This window comes from Panulirus ornatus, chromosome 13 (assembly GCF_036320965.1).
Source record: "Panulirus ornatus isolate Po-2019 chromosome 13, ASM3632096v1, whole genome shotgun sequence".
NCBI classification, from domain to species: Eukaryota; Metazoa; Arthropoda; class Malacostraca; order Decapoda; family Palinuridae; genus Panulirus; species Panulirus ornatus.
In genome coordinates, this window is record NC_092236.1 from 49,390,733 (window position 1) to 49,417,484 (window position 26,752).

General features: G+C 40.7%; 1 protein-coding gene across 2 annotated transcripts in view; it reads left to right on the top strand.

The window, feature by feature from the left end:
- Positions 1-20,455, top strand: part of LOC139752852 (ATP-dependent DNA helicase DDX31-like) — a 185,736-nt gene extending 165,281 nt beyond the window's left edge. Inside the window, exon 16 of one of the 2 annotated variants that reach the window (XM_071668819.1) lies at positions 19,660-20,455. The gene's annotated coding sequence lies outside the window, so the exon portion shown is untranslated. Of the gene's footprint in view, positions 1-7,647; positions 8,530-19,659 lie in introns of those variants that run through there. The other variant, XM_071668820.1, reaches the window with a different exon arrangement.
- The last annotated feature ends 6,297 nt before the right edge of the window (positions 20,456-26,752 follow it).

A 26,752-nucleotide genomic window follows, 5' to 3' on the forward strand; every position in this document is an offset into this window, starting at 1 on the left:
GGTTTAACCTAATTTTGATATTGGTTTGATATCTTTTGAATAAGGCTCTGGAGTTAAGGGGCAGTGCTTTGCAAATATACATTAATTGAATATCCTATTTTGCTTAAGGACCACATACATAATCACATATATATTTCCCCCTTTACCTACTCTCCCAGATACTCTGCCCAACTGCAGAATCAGACTATAGTGTCAGATACCTGTCTTTGTATGTATGTGAGAAATACTTAGAAAAACAGATGGATTTGTATGTAGCATTTATGGATCTAGAGAAGGCATATCATAGGGTTGATAGATATGCTTTGTGGAAGGTATTAAGAGTATATGGTTTGGAAGGTAAGTTGCTAGAAGCAGTAAAGAGTTTTTACCAAGGATGTAAGGCTTGTGTATGAGTAGGGAGAGAGGAAAGTGCTTGGTTCCCAGTGAATGTCGGTTTGCGGCAGGGGTGTGTGATGTCTCCATGATTGTTTGATTTGTGTATGGATGGGGTGGTCAGGGGGGTGAGTGCAAGAGTTCTGGAGAGAGGGGCAAGTATGCAGTCTGTTGGGGATGAGAGGGCTTGGGAAGGGAGCCAGTTGTTGTTTCCTGATGATACAGGGCTGGTGGCTGATTCAGGTAAGAAACTGCAGAAGTTGGTGACTGAGTTTGGTAAAGTGTGTGAAAGAAGAAAGCTGAGAGTAAATGTGAATAAGAGCAAGGTTAATAGGTTCAGTAGGGTTGAGTGACAAGTTAATTTGGAGTTAAGTTTGAATGGAGAAAAACTGGAGGAAGTGAATTGTTTTAGATATCTGGGAGTGGATTTAGCAGCGGATGGAACCGTGGAAGTGGAAGTGAATCACAGGGTGGGGGAGGGGGCGAGGGTTCTGAGGGCATTGAAGAATGTGTGGAAGGCGAGAACATTATCTCAGAGAGCAAAAATAGGTATGTTTGAAGGAATAGTGGTTCCAACAATGTTATATGGTTGCGAGGCGTGGGCTATAGATTGGGTTGTGTGGAGGAGGGTGGATGTGTTGGAAATGAAATGTTTGAGGGCAATATGTGGTGTGAGGTGGTTTGATCAAGTAAGTAATGAAAGGGTAAGAGAGATGTGTGATAATAAAAAGAGTGTGGTTGAGAGAGCAGAAGAGGGTGTATTGAGGTAGTTTGGTCACATGGAGAGAATGAGTGAGGAAAGATAGACAAAGAGGATATATGTGTGAGAGGTGGAGGGAATGAGGAGAAGCAGGAGACCAAATTGGAGGAGGAAGGATGGAGTGCAAAAGATTTTTAGCGGTCAGGGCCTGAATATACAGGAGGGTGAAAGGCATGCAAGGAATACAGTGAATTGGAATGATGTGGTATACTGGGGTTGACATGCTGTCATTGGATTGAACCAGGGCATGTGAAGCGTCTGGGGTAAACCATGGAAAGTCTTGTGGTACTCAGTTGTGGAAAGGGGGCTGTGGTTTCGGTGCATTGCACATGACAGCTAGAGACTTAGTGTGAACGAATGTGGCCTTTTTTTTTATAATTTTTTTTTTAGCACTACCTCTCGAGGGGGAATGCTATTTCATGTGTGGTGGGGTGGCAGCGGGAATGGATAAAGGCAGCAGGCATGAATATATACAAGTGTATCTATATGTATATGTCTGTGTATGTATATGTATGCATACATCGAAATGTATAGGTATGTATATGTGCACGTGTGGTGTTTATGTATATTTATATATATGTGTATGTGGGTGGGTTGGGCCATTTTTTTGTCTGTTTCATTGTGCTACCTTGCAGGAGATGGCAATTAAGTATAATAAAGAAATAAAGAAATAACCTGTGTTTGTGGAGATTTAACTGCCTGCCATAGCTCAACACACATGCAAGATTCCTACGGTGAACTGCTCATAGACTAACTGCAACCTTTCAGTATCCTCAACCTATGCAACCTCCCAAATAGACTCTTAATCCATCTATCCTAGTAACTATCCTTACCAGACATTACTTTTTGCACACCAGCACTGCCCCCAAGGATCACCTGTATTACATTACAAGAACTCTCCTATGACCACTTTCCTATTCTCATAACTCAACAACTAACTCACCCAACCCACACAGCTACCAAAAGCATCATATACACAATACAGGAAAGCACATAGGCTAACATTCACACACTTCATGAAGTTCAAGCAGCATAACTTCAAGATAGGTGATTTCCCTTGCTGTATCTTGCCTTCTGACACTTCTTCAACATCACCAAGCAAGCCAGCAAAAAGCACATATACAGGTGCATAGAAAGAAATATAACCCAAACTTTTCCCCACAAACTGCATAACTCATAAAACAAGCAACCTTATCAATAGCCCATGCCTCGTAACAGTTTTTGCTCTCTGAAATAACACTCTCTCTTTCCACACATTCTTCATCATTCCCAGAACGTTCGCTATCTCCCTCACCCTATGACTCACTTCCACTTCCATGGTTCCATTCGCTGCTAAGTCCACTTGCAGATATTTTGAGGGTGTGAGCACCCAAAATATTTTTCATTCCATCCTTCCATCTCCAATTTGGTCTCCCTTTTCTTCCTTGTTCCCTCCACCTCTGACATGTGTATCCTCTGTCAAACTCTCTTCCCTTGTTCTCTCCTTATAGCCAGACCACTTCAGCTCATCTTTTTCAGTTTTTTCATAGATACTCTCCTTACCACTACATTTTTGTTTACCCAATCATTTCTTATTTGATCAACTCTCCTTCTGCCACAAATTGTGAAACATTTCATTTCCATCACATTTACCTTATCTTTTATGTTTTTGTCCAAGACCAATGCCTGCATTTGTTCATTTCCAGCATGACTAGGATACCATCATATATAGACATCTTTACCCTTAAAGATGGTGACCCCCTTTTCCACACAATCCTCAGTGTATCCAAGACTTTTCCCCCTCATTCATGCAATGGCTTGCTTCAGCTCCTGTGGTTCCATTTGTTGCCATGTCTACTTTCTGGTATCTTAAATACTCCACTTACCCCAAGTTCTCTCTTCTCAAACTCACAGTCCAACTAACTTGTCTTTTGGCACTGCTGAAGGTAATCATCTTGCCCTCCACATACTCTTACAACTTTCTCACTTTGCACTCTCTCCCAAACTCAGACACCAACTTCTGTATTTTCACATTTGAATCTGCCACAAGTGCCATATCATCAGTAAGGAACAACCAACTTACCTTGTGGGCACCCCATCTCCAGTAGACTGCATACCTGATCTTTCCATGATCCTTGCATTCACTTCCCCATCCAAATAGATTAAACAGCCATGGTGACCTCACACACCCGTTCCACAGACCATTTTTCATTTACATCAGTACTCCATCATTGCTAGATCTTACTGTTACACATACCAGCATTGATATTTATTTTATTTATTTATTTTGCTTTGTCGCTGTCTCCCGCGTTAGCGAGGTAGCACAAGGAAACAGATGAAAGAATGGCCCAACCCACCCACATACACATGTATATACATACACGTCCACACGCGCAAATATACATACCTATACATCTCAATGTATCCATATATATATACACACACAGACATATACATATATACACATGTACATAATTCATACTTTTTTTTTTTTAACTATTCGCCATTTCCCGCGTGAGCGAGGTAGTGTTAAGAACAGAGGACTGGGCCTTTTTTGGAATATCCTCACCTGGCCCCCCTCTGTTCCTTCTTTTGGAAAATTAAAAAAAAAAAAAAAAAAAAATAATTCATACTGTTTGCCTTTATTCATTCCCATCACCATCCCGCCACACATGAAATAACAACCCCCTCCCCCGGCATGTGTGCGAAGTAGCGCTAGGAAAAGACAACAAAGGCCACATTCGTTCACACTCAGTCTCTAGCTGTCATGTAGTAACGCACCGAAACCACAGCTCCCTTTCCACATCCAGGCCCCACAGAACTTTCTATGGTTTACCCCAGACCCTTCACATGCCCTGGTTCAATCCATTGACAGCACGTCATCCCCGGTATACCACATCATTCCAATTCACTCTATTCCTTGCACGCCATTCACCCTCCTTCATGTTCAAGCCCCGATCACTTAAAGTCTTTTTCACTCCATCTTTCCACCTCCAATTTGGTCTCCCACTTCTCCTCGTTCCCTCCACCTCTGACACATATATCCTCTTGGTCAATCTTTCCTCACTCATTCTCTCCATGTGACCAAACCATTTCAAAATGCCCTCTTCTGCTCTCTCAACCACACTCTTTTTATTACCACACATCTCTCTTACCCTTTCATTACTTACACGATCAAACCACCTCACACCACATATTGTCCTCAAACATCTCATTTCCAGCACATCCACCCTCCTCCGCACAACTCTATCCATAGCCCACGCCTCGCAACCATATTGATATTGATATTGAGAACATTACATATTATACACCAGTTGGAAGGAGTTATCATCTGATGCTCAAATTTGAATATGTGGTAAAAGAGGACATTAAAAGAACAGAGGTGAGACTGAATATAAAGAGGAAATATAACCATGGATACTACAAAAACCTTAATCATTTTTATGGTAACATAGGTTGGTTCCTGACAGTAAAGAGGAATGAGGGCATTGTCATGAGAGAGTCTATAATATTGACAATTAAGGAGCAAAGGCATGGGTACCTCAAGCCTCAAATACAGAGGGAACAATAAGAAAGAGGAAGGAATAGCTTGATTAAAGATGTCTTAATGCAAAGAAGCTTTGAATTGTGCAATGACAAAGACATAAAAGGCACTCCAGGCAGCCAGCATTTGCAATGTATAAGAGAGCATGAAAGAGTATAGGAGAATAAGAAAGGAGGAACAAAGAAACTTTGGACAAGGCAGGTGAAAATTCAAAAGTTCTGTAAATTCATCTGGAGTCAGTTGAAGAGCAGCTAATTAGGCTAAGAGATTCAGAGGAAAAAAATTTGAAGGTGATGTAACGATAAGTGAGATACTGAATAACAAGTTCAAAAGTGTTTTTACAGTGGAAGAAGCTATAGTCCCCAAAGTTAGTTGGATGGAATGGGGAGGTTTTAGAAATCAATGAATGGAATTGAACCCATACAAGGTTCATGGTCATGATGAAATCTCACCATATGTGCAAAAGATGTGTGCTGATACATTATATGTCATACTTTATATGTCACTGGAGAGAGGCAAAGTGCCATGGAAATAGAAAAGGGTAAACATCATATGTATATGTAAGAAAGGAGACCAGGAAAAGCCATTGAACTAAAGACCAGTCTCATTAATGATTTTTGTGTGCATTATTCTGGAAAAGATTATTAGAAAGTGAGTGAATGACTTTCTATGGAGGAGAAATTCCTTAAGTAAGAGACAGCATGGTTTTAGGTAAATGAGGTCATATGTAGCAAACCTCTTAAGAGTTATGAGCTCCCTCCTAGACAAAAGGGAAGGCTGGGGGGACTATTTGTTTTCTGGACTTTGAGAGAGCACTTGACACTTACTAAATGGGAGGCTGATTAAGAACCTGGATCATAAGGCAGGATTTAACAAGAAACTCTTTTGATGGATTGAAGATTTTCTCAGAAGGAGGGAACAAAGTATATATGTTAGAGGAGCCTTTTCCACATGGGTTGAGTTGACCACCAGCAGAGTGCCCAGGGTTTGGTTCTGGGACCATTACTCTTATTGATATATAATTATGACTTGTCTGAAGGAATGGAATTCTACCTGAATATGTTTGCAGATGATGCAAAGGTCATAAGGGAAATGAAAAGCAAGCAGGGTTGCATCAGCTTACAAGGGGACCTCCAAATTTGGTCTGAAATATGATTGATGAAATTTAAACAGAGCAAATGTAAAGCAATGAGGTTGGGACAAAGGGAAAGATGGCCTCTATATGATTATTATCTTAAGGAAACTATGCTTCAGGATTCTGTATGAGAAGGAACTGGCAGTTGACAGTGTCCCTAACCTGTTCCCAGAGACCCACAGAATAGCCTTTAAGTATTTTTTTTCATACATATTCGCCATTTCCTGCATTAGCGAGGTAGCGTTAAGAACAGAGGACTGAGCCTTAGAGGGAATATCCTCACTTGGCCCCTTCTCTGTTCCTTCTTTTGGAAAATTGAAAATGAGAGGGGAAGATTTCCAGCCCTCCACTCCCTCCTCTTTAAGTCGCCTTCTACGACATGCAGGGAATACATTGTCCCTAACCTGTTGCCAGAGTCCCACAGAATAGCTTTTAGGTATTTTTTTTCATACATATTCGCCATTTCCTGCATTAGTGAGGTAGCATTGAGAACAGAGGACTGAGCCTTAGAGGGAATATCCTCACTTGGCCCCTTCTCTGTTCCTTCTTTTGGAAAATTGAAAATGAGAGGGGAGGATTTCCAGCCCCCCGTTTCCTCCTCTTTTAGTCGCCTTCTACGACATGCAGGGTATACATGGGAAGCATTCTTTCTCCCCTTTCCCCAGGGATGTTTTAAGTATATGTAAAACAATATTTAGCAAAGTATTCATAAGACCAGAACCAGAATACGCTTTTCGGGTTTGGTCACTGCACCTAAAGAAGCAAAAAGAACTCATAGGGAAGGTTGAGAGGAGGGCAACAGAGATGGTTCCAAAAGGGGTATTAAATTTGCCTAGGAGAAAGGTGTGACTTGATCACAAATGTAAGCTTTTAAAAGAGATTTATGTGTTCAGTGAATTATTCTTTGAGAGATGTAAGGATAGAGCAACCAGAGGACATATCATGAAATTTAGTAGGAAACATGTTAATAAGGATGTAAAGAAACTCTTTTATATTATAAAAGTGTTGAATGAACAGAACAGAATGACTGAGGACATGGTTAATTTAGACAGCATACATAAATGTTCCGGAAATAGGCACCCACAGGTTTAAAAAAAACTCCCCATTCATTACAAATAGATGATTACATACCTTTATCCATACAACCATACAAAGATTATGTGCAGAAATCCACCTCTTGGTATAATTTTCAAATATGAGGTGTATATGTTGTAGCTTGAAATACAGAAGTGTAGCTATTTGAGAAAAAAGAATGTTGGGATGTCTTTGCTTGTATAAGTTGCATATTTTGGTTGGTTTTGTTTTTCATCTGTAGGCCCATCTGCTTCCAGGATCATTAAGGTTGATATCATCATTTTGTAATCTCCAATTGAAAAAACTTGAACACCTTAAAGTTTCCAAGATAGTTTGAAGACCATGTATGCCTATATTGCTTGTTTTGCTCAGTAAGACATGGGAGAACTAAGTAGTTGTAACAGTATTGCACAGAAAATTATTTGTGAAGCCACTCTCCTCTGGATGATCTGGTAGTTGCATGGGAAAGGTCTTGGGTTGGAACATAGATATGACATCAGTGAAGTCTTCATATGCCAAAACAAATCTCATTCCTATAGTTTGTCATACGTGAATGATTGGGCATTCAAGGGTATGAATTGTAGTGTAAAAAGATAAAATCATATCCTAGTTCAGGCAGTTAAATGAAGGATGGAAAAATATTCCTGTAGATGGAAAAAAAAATATTATTAAGGGGAACATGTTCAGTTTTATAGAAAAAAAAAAAGTATTATTAAGGAGAACATGTTCAGTTTTATAGGTGGTACATTGAAACCTTTGAATTTAGTTCATAATTTGTTACAGGTTGTACCTCTCTAATCCAGCATTCCGTGGTCTGGTAACTCCCATGGTCCAGCCCATTTTGAATCTGCCGCTATTAGTTTTTGGATCTGCCACCACATTGGTGCTGTTAGGAGCACTAAGGCACCAAAATCTGTTTACATTGCAGCTGAGCTAAAAAACAGTTCTGATAATTTCTTATATTCAGTTTTATGCTGAAAATGAAAGTCAGAAAAGTTTAAAGTTTTGGAAAACTTTGAAAGATGCCAGAGTACAGAATTAGACAGTGCACTTGTAATTTGGTTTAAGCTCCAACATAATGAACATGCAAGCATTTTAAGGGAGATGCTTATTGAGCAGCCCAAGGATTTTCATAGAGAACTAGAGCTAGACTATGACTGAATATTCAGAGGGATGGGTACACAAGTTTAAGTGGAGACTTGGAATTTCAGCACATAGTGTGTACAGAGAAAAGCATGGTGCTGACATGGAAGCTTGTAGTGTAAGGTCATATTAATAGAATCGATAAGAACTCCAATTCTCTATCAAACAACCAACAGCAATACGTACAGGGTGAGAGGGAGTGTATGAGCCGGCGGGCTGGCTGCCTTGACAAAAACATAAAACAACAATGGTAACAAGAGTCATCCAAAGACAATTACCAACCTATGGTTGTTCGTTACATTAACCAGTCATCACAAAGTTCTGACAAAGTTTGTGGATGAATTTGGACAGTTAGTGGCAGTGGAAAACTTAGCCCCAGAACAAGTGTATGATGCTAACGAATCTGCCTGGTATTGGCATCTCGTACCATGAAAAACCTTTGCCCAAGGTAGTGAGGAGTCTCCATCTGAGACTACCTCTGATGTAAACTGATGTAACTATAAAAACCTTGTTTGAAAGATTTGATTGTTGTATTATTTACTGTATTAAGCTTTGTTCTACCTTTGATAACACAGCAATATGTATGTGGAGTGAGCTTGCAAGACTAGGGGTTGGGAATATGTTTACATAGGGGTTATAGGTATTTTCTGTGGTCTGGCAATGGCCAGGTCCCAAGGTTCCCTGATGAAAGAGGTTCAGCCTGTATAACTTGTGACACTTCTTATTGTAGCATCCAATCATTTTTACCTTCATCACAGAGATCACGCTTGCAGCTAGCATTTCACCATATCTTTTGTTGTCTTTCACCTATTTATGCATACCTTACTTAAGTAAAATCCTTTTGTCATTCTTCCTGTCCTACTAGTTCTTTACAATGTTACTAATTCCAGTCAGTGATGAATCTTTTCCCTTTTTTTACTCCCCTTCTCTCCACATTGTCCAGTTTCCAAAATCTACATATAACACTATTGTTCCTATCATTTTGCCAAAATGCACTGGAATATCTATATATAAAGAATAAGTTGAGTGATATAAGTTTTGCCAAGTGTGACAAGGAGAGAATGTATATTGGATAGAATGCCAGTAGTCCACATTTGGGTGAGTCAAAGAAAAGATAACTTCCTGAGGGCAACATGACAGCCACTAAAGCACTGGTTCACTGTATAGCCATCACTAACCCTCACCTAGCTCTCACTGTTGCACTCCCATACTTTAATTATTTGCAGGACAGCACTAGAGTTTCTACTGTTTCAGAATACTTAGGCCAGATGAAGATGGCTAGGAAGAAGTTCAATTTCTGGCTGCCCTGTTGGAACTCATCAGACTCTATACAGAATTTTCACAATTTAATTGGGCCAGGCTATCAAGTTGGTCAATCAGAAAAGTTGTGGACTTACTGCCCCATCACCATAATTACCTTGTACCTTATAACAGTGGATAAGCCTGTGTCAAATGTAAAATGTACCGTATTTAGAAGAATGAGTGAATGAGGGGATAAGAGTGAGTGCTCAAATTACAGAGGTATAAGTTTGTTGAGTATTCCTGGTAAATTATATGGGAGGGTATTGATTGAGAGGGTGAAGGCATGTACAGAGCATCAGATTGGGGAAGAGCAGTGTGGTTTCAGAAGTGGTAGAGGATGTGTGGATCAGGTGTTTGCTTTGAAGAATGTATGTGAGAAATACTTAGAAAAGCAAATGGATTTGTATGTAGCATTTATGGATCTGGAGAAGGCATATGATAGAGTTGATAGAGATGCTCTGTGGAAGGTATTAAGAATATATGGTGTGGGAGGCAAGTTGTTAGAAGCAGTGAAAAGTTTTTATCGAGGATGTAAGGCATGTGTACGTGTAGGAAGAGAGGAAAGTGATTGGTTCTCAGTGAATGTAGGTTTGCGGCAGGGGTGTGTGATGTCTCCATGGTTGTTTAATTTGTTTATGGATGGGGTTGTTAGGGAGGTGAATGCAAGAGTTTTGGAAAGAGGGGCAAGTATGAAGTCTGTTGGGGATGAGAGAGCTTGGGAAGTGAGTCAGTTGTTGTTCGCTGATGATACAGTGCTGATGGCTGATTCATGTGAGAAACTGCAGAAGCTGGTGACTGAGTTTGGTAAAGTGTGTGAAATAAGAAAGTTAAGAGTAAATGTGAATAAGAGCAAGGTTATTAGGTACAGTAGGGTTGAGGGTCAAGTCAATTGGGAGGTAAGTTTGAATGGAGCAAAACTTGAGGAAGTAAAGTGTTTTAGATATCTGGGAGTGGATCTGGCAGCGGATGGAACCATGGAAACGGAAGTGGATCATAGGGTGGGGGAGGGGGCGAAAATTCTGGGGGCCTTGAAGAATGTATGGAAGTCGAGAACATTATCTCGGAAAGCAAAAATGGGTATGTTTGAAGGAATAGTAGTTCCAACAATGTTGTATGGTTGCGAGGCGTGGGCTATGGATAGAGTTGTGCGCAGGAGGATGGATGTGCTGGAAATGAGATGTTTGAGGACAATGTGTGGTGTGAGGTGGTTTGATCGAGTGAGTAACGTAAGGGTAAGAGAGATGTGTGGAAATAAAAAGAGCGTGGTTGAGAGAGCAGAAGAGGGTGTTGTGAAGTGGTTTGGGCACATGGAGAGAATGAGTGAGGAAAGATTGACCAAGAGGATATATGTGTCGGAGGTGGAGGGAACGAGGAGAAGAGGGAGACCAAATTGGAGGTGGAAAGATGGAGTGAAAAAGATTTTGTGTGATTGGAGCCTGAACATGCAGGAGGGTGAAAGGAGGGCAAGGAATAGAGTGAATTGGAGCGATGTGGTATACCGGGGTTGACGTGCTGTCAGTGGATTGAATCAAGGCATGTGAAGCGTCTGGGGTAAACCATGGAAAGCTGTGTAGGTATGTATATTTGTGTGTGTGGACGTATGTATATACATGTGTATGGGGGGGGGTTGGGCCATTTCTTTCGTCTGTTTCCTTGCGCTACCTCGCAAACGCGGGAGACAGTGACAAAGTATAATAAAATAAAAAATAATATATATATATATGAGTGGGAGATGTATAAAAGAAAGAGACAGGAGGTCAAGAGAAAGGTGCAAGAGGTGAAAAAAAGGGCAAATGAGAGTTGGGGTGAGAGAGTATCATTAAATTTTAGGGAGAATAAAAAGATGTTCTGGAAGGAGGTAAATAAAGTGCGTAAGACAAGGGAGCAAATGGGAACTTCAGTGAAGGGCGCAAATGGGGAGGTGATAACAAGTAGTGGTGATGTGAGAAGGAGATGGAGTGAGTATTTTGAAGGTTTGGGCACATGGAGAGAATGAGTGAGGAAAGATTGACCAAGAGGATATATGTGTCGGAGGTGGAGGGAGCAAGGAGAAGAGGGAGACCAAATTGGAGGTGGAAAGATGGAGTGAAAAAGATTTTGTGTGATCGGGGCCTGAACATGCAGGAGGGTGAAAGGAGGGCAAGGAATAGAGTGAATTGGAGCGATGTGGTATACCGCGGTTGACGTGCTGTCAGTGGATTGAATCAAGGCATGTGAAGCGTCTGGGGTAAACCATGGAAAGCTGTGTAGGTATGTGTATTTGCGTGTGTGGACGTGTGTATATGCATGTGTATGGGGGGGGGGTTGGGCCATTTCTTTCGCCTGTTTCCTAGCGCTACCTCGCAAACGCGGGAGACAGCGACAAAGTATAAAAAAAAAAGAAAAAAAAAATATATATATATATATATATATATATATATATATATATATATATATATATATATATATATATTTTTCAAAACACCCTCTTCTGCTCTCTCAACCACGCTCTTTTTATTTCCACACATCTCTCTTACCCTTACGTTACTTACTCGATCAAACCACCTCACACCACACATTGTCCTCAAACATCTCATTTCCAGCACATCCATCCTCCTGCGCACAACTCTATCCATAGCCCACGCCTCGCAACCATACAACACCGTTGGAACTACTATTCCTTCAAACATACCCATTTTTGCTTTCCGGGATAATGTTCTCGACTTCCACACATTTTTCAAGGCTCCCAAAATTTTCGCCCCCTCCCCCACCCTATGATCCACTTCCGCTTCCATGGTTCCATCCGCTGACAGATCCACTCCCAGATATCTAAAACACTTCACTTCCTCCAGTTTTTCACCATTCAAACTCACCTCCCAATTGACTTGACCCTCAACCCTACTGTACCTAATAACCTTGCTCTTATTCACATTTACTCTTAACTTTCTTCTTCCACACACTTTACCAAACTCCGTCACCAGCTTCTGCAGTTTCTCACATGAATCCGCCACCAGCGCTGTATCATCAGCGAACAACAACTGACTCACTTCCCAAGCTCTCTCATCCCCAACAGACTTCATACTTGCCCCTCTTTCCAAAACTCTTGCATTTACCTCCCTAACAACCCCATCCATAAACAAATTAAACAACCATGGAGACATCACACACCCCTGCCGCAAACCTACATTCACTGAGAACCAATCACTTTCCTCTCTTCCTACACGTACACATGCCTTACATCCTCGATAAAAACTTTTCACTGCTTCTAACAACTTGCCTCCCACACCATATATTCTTAATACCTTCCACAGAGCATCTCTATCAACTCTATCATATGCCTTCTCCAGATCCATAAATGCTACATACAAATCCATTTGCTTTTCTAAGTATTTCTCACATACATTCTTCAAAGCAAACACCTGGTCCACACATCCTCTACCACTTCTGAAACCACACTGCTCTTCCCCAATCTGATGCTCTGTACATGCCTTCACCCTCTCAATCAATACCCTCCCATATATATATATATATATATATATATATATATATATATATATATATATATATATATGGGGTTGTTAGGGAGGTGAATGCAAGAGTTTTGGAAAGAGGGGCAAGTATGAAGTCTGTTGGGGATGAGAGAGCTTGGGAAGTGAGTCAGTTGTAGTTCGCTGATGATACAGCGCTGGTGGCTGATTCATGTGAGAAACTGCAGAAGCTGGTGACTGAGTTTGGTAAAGTGTGTGAAAGAAGAAAGTTAAGAGTAAATGTGAATAAGAGCAAGGTTATTAGGTACAGTAGGGTTGAGGGTCAAGTCAATTGGGAGGTGAGTTTGAATGGAGAAAAACTGGAGGAAGTGAAGTGTTTTAGATATCTGGGAGTGGATCTGGCAGCGGATGGAACCATGGAAGCGGAAGTGGATCATAGGGTGGGGGAGGGGGCGAAAATTCTGGGAGCCTTGAAGAATGTGTGGAAGTCGAGAACATTATCTCGGAAAGCAAAAATGGGTATGTTTGAAGGAATAGTGGTTCCAACAATGTTGTATGGTTGCGAGGCGTGGGCTATGGATAGAGTTGTGCGCAGGAGGATGGATGTGCTGGAAATGAGATGTTTGAGGACAATGTGTGGTGTGAGGTGGTTTGATCGAGTAAGTAACGTAAGGGTAAGAGAGATGTGTGGAAATAAAAAGAGCGTGGTTGAGAGAGCAGAAGAGGGTGTTTTGAAATGGTTTGGGCACATGGAGAGAATGAGTGAGGAAAGATTGACCAAGAGGATATATGTGTCGGAGGTGGAAGGAACAAGGAGAAGACGGAGACCAAATTGGAGGTGGAAAGATGGAGTGAAAAAGATTTTGTGTGATCGGGGCCTGAATATGCAGGAGGAGGAAAGGAGGGCAAGGAATAGAGTGAATTGGAGCGATGTGGTATACCGGGGTTGACGTGCTGTCAGCGCTCATGATACAGCGCTGGTGGCTGATTCGGGTGATAAACTGCAGAAGCTGGTGACTGAGTTTGGTAAAGTGTGTGAAAGAAGAAAGCTGAGAGTAAATGTGAATAAGAGCAAGGTTATTAGGTTCAGTAGAGTTGGGGGACAAGTCATTTGGGAGATAAGTTTGAATGGAGAAAAACTGGAGGAAGTGAAGTCTTTTAGATATCTGGGAGTGGATTTGGCAGTGGATGGAACCATGGAAGCGGAAGTGAGTCACACGGTGGGGGAGGGAGCGAAAGTTCTGGGAGCATTGAAAAATGTGTGGAAGGCAAGAACATTATCTCGGAAAGCAAAAATGGGTATATTTGAAGGAATAGTGGTTCCAACAATGTTATATGGTTGTGAGGATTGGGCTATAGATAGGGTTGTGCAGAGGAGGGTGGATGTGTTGGAAGTGAGATTTTTGAGGACAATATGTGGTGTGAGGTGGTTTGAGTGTGAGTAAGTACTGAAAGGCTAAGAGAGATGTGTGGTAATAAAAAGAGTGTGGTTGAGAGAGCAGAATAGGGTGTTTTGAAATGGTTTGGTCATATGGAGAGAATGGATGAGGAAAGATTGACAAAGAGGATACATGTGTGAGAGGTGGAGGGAACAAGAAGTGGGAGACCAAATTGGAGGTAGAAGGATGGAGTGAAAAAGATTTTGAGTGATCAGGGCCTGAACATGCAGGAGGGTGAAAGACATGCAAGGAATAGAGTGAATTGGAATGATGTGGTATACCAGGGTCGACGTGCTGTCAGTGGATTGAACCAGGGCATGTGAAGCGTCTGGGGTAAACCATTGGAAGTTTTGCGGGGCCTGGATGTGGAAAGGGAGCTGTGGTTTTGTTGCATCATACATGACAGCTAGACTGAGTGTGAACGAATGTGGCCTTTGTTGTCTTTTTCTAGCGCTACTTCCCACGTATTCCCTGCGTGTCATAGAAGGCGACTAAAAGGGGAGGGAGCAGGTGGCTGGAAATCCTCCCGTCTCGTTTTTTTTTTTTTTTTTTTTTTTTTTTCATTTTCCAAAAGAAGGAACAGAGAAGGGGGCCGGGTGGGGATATTCCCTCAAAGGCCCAGTCCTCTTTTCTTAATGCTACCTCGCTAATGCGGGAAATGGCGAATAGTATGAAAGAAATATATTTATTTATTTTGCTTTGTCGCTGTCCCCCGCGTTTGCGAGGTAGCACAAAGAAACAGACGAAAGAAATGGCCCAACCCACCCCCATACACATGTATATACATACACGTCCACACACGCAAATATACATACCCGTACATCTCAATGTACACATATATATACACACACAGACACATACATATATACACATGCACACAATTCACACTGTCTGCCTTTATTCATTCCCATCGCCACCTCGCCACACATGGAATAACATCCTCCTCCCCCCTCATGTGTGCGAGGTAGTGCTAGGAAAAGACAACAAAGGCCCCATTCGTTCACACTCAGTCTCCAGCTGTCATGCAATAATGCCCGAAACCACAGCTCCCTTTCCACATCCAGGCCCCACAGAACTTTCCATTGTTTACCCCAGACGCTTCACATGCCCTGATTCACTCCATTGACAGCACGTCAACCTCGGTATACCATATCGATCCAATTCACTCTATTCCTTGCACGCCTTTCACCCTCGTGAATGTTCAGGCCTTGATCACTCAAAATCTTTTTCACTCCATCTTTCCACCTCCAATTTGGTCTCCCACTTCTCCTTGTTCCCTCCACCTCCGACACATATATCCTCTTGGTCAAGCTCTCCTCACTCATTCTCTCCATGTGCCCAAACCATTTCAAAACACCCTTTTCTGCTCTCTCAACCACGCTCTTTTTATCTCCACACATCTCTCTTACCCTTACATTACCTACTCAATCAAACCACCTCACACCACATATTGTCCTCAAGCATCTCATTTCCAGCACATCCACCCTCCTGCGCACAACTCTATCCATAGCCCACGCCTCGCAGCCATACAACATTGCTGGAACCACTATTCCTTCAAACATACCCATTTTTGCTTTCGGAGTTAATGTTCTCGACGTCCACACATTCTTCAAGGCTCCCAGGATATTCGCCCCCTCCCCCACCCTATGATTCACTTCCACTTCCATGGTTCCATCCACTGCCAGATCCACTCCCAGATATCTAAAACACTTTACTTCCTCCAGTTTTTCTCCATTCAAACTTACCTCCCAATTGACTTGACCTTCAACCCTACTGTACCTAATAACCTTGCTCTTATTCACATTTACTCTTAACTTTCTTCTTCCACACACTTTACCAAACTCAGTCACCAGCTTCTGCAGTTTCTCACATGAATCAGCCACCAGCGCTGTATCATCAGCGAACAACAACTGACTCACTTCCCAAGCTCTCTCATCCCCAACAGACTTCATACTTGCCCCTCTTTCCAAAACTCTTGCATTTACCTCCCTAACAACCCCATCCATAAACAAATTAAACAACCATGGAGACATCACACACCCCTGCCGCAAACCTACATTCACTGAGAACCAATCACTTTCCTCTCTTCCTACACGTACACATGCCTTACATCCTCGATAAAAACTTTTCACTGCTTCTAACAACTTTCCTCCCACACCATATATTCTTAATACCTTCCACAGAGCATCTCTATCAACTCTATCATATGCCTTCTCCAGATCCATAAATGCTACATACAAATCCATTTGCTTTTCTAAGTATTTCTCACATACATTCTTCAAAGCAAACACCTGATCCACACATCCTCTACCACTTCTGAAACCACACTGCTCTTCCCCAATCTGATGCTCTGTACATGCCTTCACCCTCTCAATCAATACCCTCCCATATAATTTACCAGGAATACTCAACAAACTTATATATATATATATATATATATATATATATATATATATATATATATATATATATATATATATATATATATATATATATATATATATATATTTATCTTTCTTTTTCTTTCAAACTATTCGCCATTTCCCGCATTAGCGAGGTAACGTTAAGAACAGAGGACTGGGCCTTTGAGGGAATACCCTCACCTGGCCCAATTCTCTGTTCCTTCTTTTGGAAAATTAAAAAAAAAACGAGAGGGGAGGATTTCCAGCCCCCCGCTCCCATATATATATATATATATATATATATATATATATATATATATATATATATATATATATATATATATATATGTATATATATATATATATATATATATATATATGTTGTATGGTTGCGAGGCGTGGGCTATGGATAGAGTTGTGCGTAGGAGGATGGATGTGCTGGAAATGAGATGTTTGAGGACAATGTGTGGTGTGAGGTGGTTTGATCGAGTAAGTAACGTAAGGGTAAGAGAGATGTGTGGAAATAAAAAGAGCGTGGTGGAGAGAGCAGAAGAGGGTGTTTTGAAATGGTTTGGGCACATGGAGAGAATGAGTGAGGAAAGATTGACCAAGAGGATATATGTGTTGGAGGTGGAGGGAACGAGGAGAAGAGGGAGACCAAATTGGAGGTGGAAAGATGGAGTGAAAAGGATTTTGTGTGATCGGGGCCTGAACATGCAGGAGGGTGAAAGGAGGGCAAGGAATAGAGTGAATTGGAGCGATGTGGTATACAGGGGTTGACGTGCTGTCAGTGGATTGAATCAAGGCATGTGAAGCGTCTGGGGTGAACCATGGAAAGCTGTGTAGGTGTGTATATTTGCGTGTATGGACGTGTGTATGTACATGTGTATGGGGGGGTTGGGCCATTTCTTTCGTCTGTTTCCTTGCGCTACCTCGCAAACGCGGGAGACAGCGACAAAGTATAAAAAAAAAAAAAAAAAAATATATATATATATATGTTTGAAGGAATAGTGGTTCCAACAATGTTGTATGGTTGCGAGGTGTGGGCTATGGATAGAGTTGTGCACAGTAGGGTGGATGTGCTGGAAATGAGATGTTTGAGGACAATATGTGGTGTGAGGTGGTTTGATCGAGTAAGTAATGTAAGGGTAAGAGAGATGTGTGGAAATAAAAAGAGCGTGGTTGAGAGAGCAGAAGAGGGTGTTTTGAAAAGGTTTGGGCACATGGAGAGAATGAGTGAGGAAAGATTGACCAAGAGGATATATGTGTCAGAGGTGGAGGGAACGAGAAGTGGGAGACCAAATTGGAGGTGGAAAGATGGAGTGAAAAAGATTTTGAGTGATCGGGACCTGAACATGCAGGAGGGTGAAAGGCGAGCAAAGAATAGAGTGAATTGGATCAATGTCGTATACCGGGGTCGATGTGCTCTCAATGGATTGAATCAGGGCATGTGAAGCGTCTGCGGTAAACCATGGAAAGTTCTGTGGGGCCTGGATGTGGAGAGGGAGCTGTGGTTTCGGGCATTATTGCATGACAGCTAGAGACTGAGGGTGAACAAATGGGGCCTTTGTTGTCTTTTCCTAGCGCTACCTCGCACACATGAGGGGGGAGGGGGATGTTATTCCATGTGTGGCGAGGTGGCGATGGGAATGAATAAAGGCAGACAGTGTGAATTGTGTGCATGTGTATATATGTATGTGTCTGTGTGTGTATATATATGTGTACATTGAGATGTATGGGTATGTATATTTGCGTGTGTGGACGTGTATGTATATACATGTGTATGGGGGTGGGTTGGGCCATTTCTTTCATCTGTTTCCTTGCACTACCTCGCAAACGCGGGAGACAGCGACAAAGCAAAAAAAAAAAAAAAATTTATATGGATACGTTGAGATGTATAGGTATGTATATGTGCGTGTGTGGATGTGTATGTATATACATGTGTATGTGGGTGGGTTGGGCCATTCTTTCGTCTGTTTCCTTGTGCTACCTTGCTAACGTGGGAGACAGCGACAAAGCATAATAGATATAGATAATAGATAAATTGTAATGGAATATTAATTCTTGGTCTTCTTTCATTTATCAGAACCTTTTGAGCTTTGTTGTCCATTGTAGAACAGTACCATGCACCTTGGTTTTTAATCATTCTGCAGTTTTTGACTAGGCTTTGGTATGGATATGGAAGTGAGAGATGTGGTCTAAAACACTAGAGCATAGCTTTGGTTAGTAAGCCAATTTTTTATTTTTTTTATAACCATCCAGGTATAATTTTGTGTAATGAACTATTTGGAAGCTTGCTACATACTAGTATAAAACAAAAAAAACGAAGTAACCAATATATAAGAATATCAAAATGCTACTGGGAGTTGAAATACTGCCAGTTTTACTTTATTATTTGCCCTTATATTTTTTGGACACATGAATAATGGCTCGCATTATTTTTTCTTACTCAAACTTCATCTTCGTATGTGTGGGGTGGGACAGGTGCACAGAACCTTAGAACAAAAGTTAACACTATAAAACACAAACTAGCACCCAAACATATGTTTGCTCAAACTAAATAAAATATGAAACTAAAAGCCATAAATATCTTAAATTCATGCCAGATTCACAGTGAATCAGGACTTAAAATTTTATCATGCTTCCCATATGTTTAGTTTTGTTGTTGTTTGGTTTTTAGATGTTTATGCTATTCTGATTTCATCTTCAAGGTGTCATTTCTTTAATGCCCATAGCATTGGTAATATGTCTTACTCTCAAATATTCACAGGGTTGTTTTAACTGCACCTGTTCATCTTTTAAGAGGTATGCAAGATCCCCCTCTGATCTTCAGCTGTAATGTTAGATCCCCATCTGGTCTTCAGCTTGACCATTAGAGCTCTCTTTGATCTTCAGCAGTACCATTATTAGTAAATCATCTGTGGGAGCCTGTCTACCTCATGTGGTGTTATGTTCATATAGTCACACTATCTATAAAGTATGTCTCACAAACTTTTCATTCTTTACCTGACTTCTAATTCTTGAAATTTCTAATTGATGCAGGTCAAGATTAGAAAATCTTAATCCTCAGGACCAAGCAATGGCCAGATATTTCATTGAGTGTAGAAACAGTGGTCTATAGATTGTGGTCTGAATATATCATAACGGTAACAGGTTGTGTATACCTAATACAAGATGTAAGTGTTATTCATTTATAACATGTAACTATAGGGGAAAGAATGCATGAATTGTGTGCATAAGGGAGGCATGTAAGGACAGCAATAAGTGGAAATTCTTTTGCTGTAGCCCCTCCCTTGATGGGAGTCCCTTGAGGGAATGGGTATCAAACATTAGATAGATGTAACTGTGGACTATATAATGTTTTATGACTATCTATCAGACTTACTGTAGTATGCTTACTGTGAAACTAGACAGGGTGACTGGAATCAGTAACAGACATAATGCATCTTCAGCAGCTCTCCATATGTTATAAAAATTAGTCTTAAGAGCATTTGTTGGATAGATTTCAATGGTTTATTAATCTCATTTCAATTAATTTATCTTTAGAATGGCCAAAACTTTTATGCCTCGAAGTATCTTAATCAAACAAGAATTGAACTTACAATAGATTTTGCAGCACTTGTAGGAAACTGTAAGATGATAGTCTTCCTTTTCTAAAAGTGCAGTAGTTTATTGTAAGCCAGAGGGCTTACTGCCAGTAATGAGTGTGTGTGTAATTACCTATTTGTACTGTATGAGGGGAGAGATTTACTCTTGGGATGCCCCATCTCTTGAACATTCTTCACTATATGTTTTCCAAAATTTATGCATGGTGTCTGCATTAAAAATGTCCTTGTCATTCTGTTCCATTCATTGCCACTTTTGTACCATAAAAGAATTTTCTTACATTTTTTTTTAATGTTTCTCACTTAATTTCATGCTCTATCTCTGTTTCCCTCAAAGGTCCATATCATCAATATGTCTTAAAAGCTTAAAGGTTGTGATCAGGTCACCCTTTATTCTTTTGTCTTCCAAGATGGGCAAATTTAAAGCCTTTATCCGTTTCCTGTGAATTGTTTTCTTTTTCTTTTCATACATGTTTGTTATTTCCTACATTAGTCAGGTAGTGCCAGGAGCAGTTGAAGAAATGGTCTCAGTCATTCACATCCACTCTCTAACTGTAATGTGTAATATACCAAAACCAGATCCCTTGACTGGTTCTCCTCATTGACTGCACATCATCGCCTGTAATCCACATCGCTCCAATTCCCTCTCTCCCTTGCGTTTCACACTCCTGCATGTTCAGGCCCTCCTCAGCTCTCTCATGCATACTCTTTGTACTACCTAACCTCTCTCTTACCCTATAATTTCTTACTCAGTCAGCTCTCCTTACACCACATTCTGTCCTCATACAGTTCATTCCAACACATTCACCCTATCCTTTACATATCTATCCAAGGCCCATGCCTCTCATCTGTATTGCACCAATGGGATTACAATACCATCAAAAATGCCCATCTTTGCACTTTAAGACAGTGATCTCTCTTTCCACAAAATCCTCAATGCACCCTAGAACTTTGCTTCCTCACCAACCCAATGGCTCACTTCAGCTTCCATGGTTCCATTTGCTTCCAAAATCACTCCCAGGTATCCGAAAATTCTTTACTTCCTCCAGGTTCTCTACTCAAACTCACACTCCTAATAACCACTTTCTGTCTATATCTCTGATACCTGTTCCAATTGGAACTCCTTCAAACTCCAGTGCTCCTTCTTAGCCTTTTGTGCCTCACCCTTAACAGGCCACTAGCTGAGGGCAACTCTGGTGCAGTGTTTGCTAAGGCTTCTACCTAATATTTCTCCTTAATGCTCTTACACAAATGTTCCTACCTACTACTTCTGTGTGTATGTGTGTAAATATCTTCTTGTACTGTATGGGGAGGGAGTATTATACTTATCAGGCCCCCATCTCTTTAACATTCTTTACTATCATAAAACTTCTAAGATTTATATATACTATTTGCTTTAACCATGTCCTCAGTCATGTATTTCATTCATCCACCACTTTTATCCTATAATTGTACTTTTCTTCTTTTTTGTACATGTTTCTTGCACAATTTCACATCATTTCATATAGTTGCTCTATCCCTACATCACTCAAAGAACTTTACACTCTGTGCCTTTGATCTATTTCAAAATCTTAAAAGTTCTCTCTTCCAAGGTGGGCAGATTTAAAGCCCCTAGCTTTTCTATGTAACTCAGCTGTCTTTTTGTATTGCCTTTGTTGCTTTCATTTGGACCTTTTCTAGTAACTCTTTGTGCTTCTTAAGGTGTGCTGACCAAACTTGAGAGAAGTATATTCCAATTTTGGCCAAATATAGGGTGTGAATAGTTTGCTTAATATTTCATTATCCATATACTTGAATTATCTTGTAATATATGCAAGCAAACACTTTGTCCCCTTTATTATTCTCCCAACTTGTAACTGTGGCAACAGGTTAAGGATAATGTCAACTCCCAAGTTCCTTTCACATAAATATTCTTACTGCTTATATCCTGCTGGATAATAATCATATTGAGGCTCTCCATTCTGTATCACATCTTCATTACTTTACATTCACTGAATGATCAACCATATATATCAGACCAACTATGGAGTTTTTCCAAGGTCCCTTTGCAATCCTCCTCATTTATAATACCCTCATGACATTGGCATTGTCCATAAACATACCAGGCAAGAGTCCAGTCCTTTACATAGATCAAGAAGAGCAGTAGTCCTAGGATAGAACCTTGTGGCTTGCTACACTTAAGTGGTTTCTTTGCAGGAAGTCATCCACTTACTTTCTGATTATCTTTTCCAGTGCCTTACACTCGTCAAGGAGACCAGTCTGTCTTTCAATGCCTCTTCCCCATCTCCTTTCTTACAGGAAGATATGACATTTGCTCACTTCTGTTCCCTTGGCATTATACCCTTTTCATGTAATATCTTGAACAATGTTTCAGTTGGTTTGTCAAATTTATCTGCATGCATCCTTAGGACATTAAAGTTCATCAGGACCATGAATCATATATGGGTCAAAACCCTTTAGTATTATGTTTATGTCTTCTCTAGATATAATACTGCTTTCCAGTACCTCTTCCCCATTTCATCTTACTGATTTTGGGGCTTTAGTATCTTCCACTGTGAAAACTTTTTTGAACTTGTCATTCAGATATTTTGCATATCCTTACATCAACGTCTGAAATTCTTCCATCTGAATCCCTTAGTTTTTTAGCTGCTCTTTAACTGACAATTTATTCATGATGAATTTATGAAAAAGTTTTGGATTATCTCTTGCCTTGTCCACAATACAATAATCTTTTCAAAGTTTCTCTGTTCTTCCCTTTCAGTCCTGCTGTACTCGTTTCTGTTTCTAAAACCTGATATATGCTGGTAGGCTGGGGAGCCACCTTAATCTTTGCCATAGCACATTTTGAAGTTGTTTTCCCCTTTTTACCTCTTTTATAGAACCACATTTTCCTGTGTTCAATGTTTTCTCTCTATTTGAGGCTTAAGGCACCCATGTTCCTACTCCTACAATGTAAATTTCACCGAATTTTCCACCACAGGGCAATGGTTCCTGACTTCTGAACTCCATTTCCCATTTCATGTTACCTTAAAGATTTTTGAGTCTATGAATTTTCCATGATTATATCTCCTCTTTGAGTCTGGTCTCATCTCTGCTCTTACATCCTAAAACTGAAACATTACATGACCACTTTTTCCATTCATTTCATGCATTTTGAAAATTCTCAAGACTGTTTATTAGTGATTATATCATAAATATATTGCTTTATGTTCACAGCCATCCATTATATTCTTAAGTAGATGCTTGTCTAGCATAATGACTCAACTTCATGTGTAAAGTGAAGATATAATAAGTACTTTTACAGTTGTGGAAGTCCATATTTCATTTTAACACACTATGCACATATAAACATTAGAGACTGAAAGTCTACTAATTGGACAGGGAAATATGATTGAGGATTCACTGTTATTACTTTAATGCTCCTCAGTTAGGAGGGTTGTACCATCCTGGGCAGCTGGTATCAATACACAGTTTTCATGGTTTTATTTCATGTTTATCCTGTATAGTGAGTAAAAAAGATAATCACATTGACAGAAAGACAAAAATCAAAGAAACCTGCAAAGAAATGCTAATAAGGCTGTGAATATTAGAGAGAAAAGTTGCATAGGATAAAGCAGATATGTTCGGAGCTGAATGACAAATTCAGAAGTGTTTTCACAATGAAAAATACTGTAGTCCCGACACCAGTAACATGGAGTGGAGAGATCTTGGGAAGCTGTGAAATAATGTATAAAGGCCACAGATTACAAAAGATCCTTGCCCTACGTAAGACTCATGGTCTTAATAAAGTTTATCCATGTTTGCTGAAGAAATGTGCACATATGCTTCTAGTGTTCACAGTGTGTATTAGGACAAAACTAAGACATGTCTTTCAGGTGTGGTCAACACATTTATCCCATTCACTCAGTTACTGTGTCATGTTGCAGCTGCTCCATGTTATCATACTTGCTCGCCATTTCCCGGGTCAATAAGGTAGCGTCAGAAAATGGACGAAGAATGGCCCACCCACTCATAAACACATTTATATACATAAATGCACATACACAAACATTTTTTTTTTTTTTTTTTTTGCTTAGTCGCTGTCTCCCGCGTTTGCGAGGTAGCGCAAGGAAACAGACGAAAGAAATGGCCCAACCCACCCCCATACACATGTGTATACATACGTCCACACACGCAAATATACATACCTACACAGCTTTCCATGGTTTACCCCAGACGCTTCACATGCCCTGATTCAATCCACTGAGAGCACGTCAACCCCGGTATACCACATCGATCCAATTCACTCTATTCCTTGCCCTCCTTTCACCCTCCTGCATGTTCAGGCCCCGATCACACAAAATCTTTTTCACTCCATCTTTCCACCTCCAATTTGGTCTCCCACTTCTCCTCGTTCCCTCCACCTCCGACACATATATCCTCTTGGTCAATCTTTCCTCACTCATTCTCTCCATGTGCCCAAACCATTTCAAACCACCCTCTTCTGCTCTCTCAACCACGCTCTTTTTATTTCCACACATCTTTCTTACCCTTACGTTACTTAATCGATCAAACCACCTCACACCACACATTGTCCTCAAACATCTCATTTCCAGCACATCCATCCTCCTGCGCACAACTCTATCCATAGCCCACGCCTCGCAACCATACAGCATTGTTGGAACCACTATTCCTTCAAACATACCCATTTTTGCTTTCCGAGATAATGTTCTCGACTTCCACACATTCTTCAAGGCTCCCAGGATTTTCGCCCCCTCCCCCACCCTATGATCCACTTCCGCTTCCATGGTTCCATCCGCTGCCAGATCCACTCCCAGATATCTAAAACACTTTACTTCCTCCAGTTTTTCTCCATTCAAACTTACCTCCCAATTGACTTGACCCTCAACCCTACTGTACCTAATTACCTTGCTCTTATTCACGTTTACTCTTAACTTTCTTCTTTCACACACTTTACCAAACTCAGTCACCAGCTTCTGCAGTTTCTCACATGAATCAGCCACCAGCGCTGTATCATCAGCGAACAACAACTGACTCACTTCCCAAGCTCTCTCATCCCCAACAGACTTCATACTTGCCCCTCTTTCCAAAACTCTCGCATTCACCTCCCTAACAACCCCATCCATAAACAAATTAAACAACCATGGAGACATCACACACCCCTGCCGCAAACCTACATTCATTGAGAACCAATCACAAACATATACACACATATAAATATCAACATATACACATCACAATCACAAACATATACACACATATAAATATCAACATATACACATATACATACACAGACACATATACACATGTACATATTCATACTTGCTTGCCTTCATCCATTTCTGGCACTACCCCACCTCACAGGAAACAGCATCGCTACCCCCTGTTTCAGTGAGGTAGCACCAGGAAAACAGACAAAAAAGGCCAAATCTGCTCACACGCAGGTTCTAGCTGTCATGTGTAATACACCAAAACCACAGCTCCCTATCCACATCTCTCTTTGCTGTTTCACTAACAACTTTACGTCTTCATCCCACCACTTGCTACCCTTTCTAATCTGCCCACCTCCTACCTTTCTCATGCCACATGCATCTTTTGCACATGCCATCACTACTTCCATAAATGCATCCCATTCCTCACCCACTCCCCTCATCATTTGCTCTCACCTTTTGCCATTCTACACTCAATCTCTCCTGGTACTTCCTCATGCAAGTGTCCTTTCCAAGCTCACTTACTCTCACCACTCTCTTCTCCCCAATATTTTCTCTTTTCTCTTGAAAACCTCTAGAAATCTTCACCTTTGCCTCCACAAGTTAGAGATCAGACATCCCTCCAGCTACCCTTCTCAGCATATTGACATCCAAAAGTCTCTCTTTTACACGCCTATTAGTTAACACGTAATCCAATAATTCCCTTTGACCATCTCTCCAACTCACATACATATACTTATGTACATCTCTCTTTTTAAACCATGTATTCCCAATCATCAGTCTTTTTTCAGCACGCAAATCCACAAGCTCTAAACCATTTCCATATACAACACTGAATACCCCATGTACACCAATAATACACTCAACTGCCACATTACTCATCTTCGCATTTAGATCACCCATCACTGTTACCCAGTCTCATGCATCAAAGCTGCTGACACATTCACTTACCTGCTTTCAAAACATTTGCCTCTGATGATCTTTCTTCTCATGACCAGGTGCATCTCTCTTCATCCACTTTCAGTTTTACCCACATTAATCAAGAATTCACTCTCTTTCACTCTATCACACACTCCCACAACTCCTGTATCATGCATCGTGATTTTTTTTTTTTACTAGTTTCTGCCTTATGAAATTCTGCTGATATGTAATTTTATCAGTCAGCCCAAGATGTCACTAGCAGCCTTCCCCCAGAGCTGGAAAAATATAACGTACCTCAGTCACAGATTGTTAGTCACCGGAGGTGCACATATGTCAACTTAGTGTAATGACACTCATATGCACTCACTTTTATATGATACTTGGGGCAACTGTTAAAAA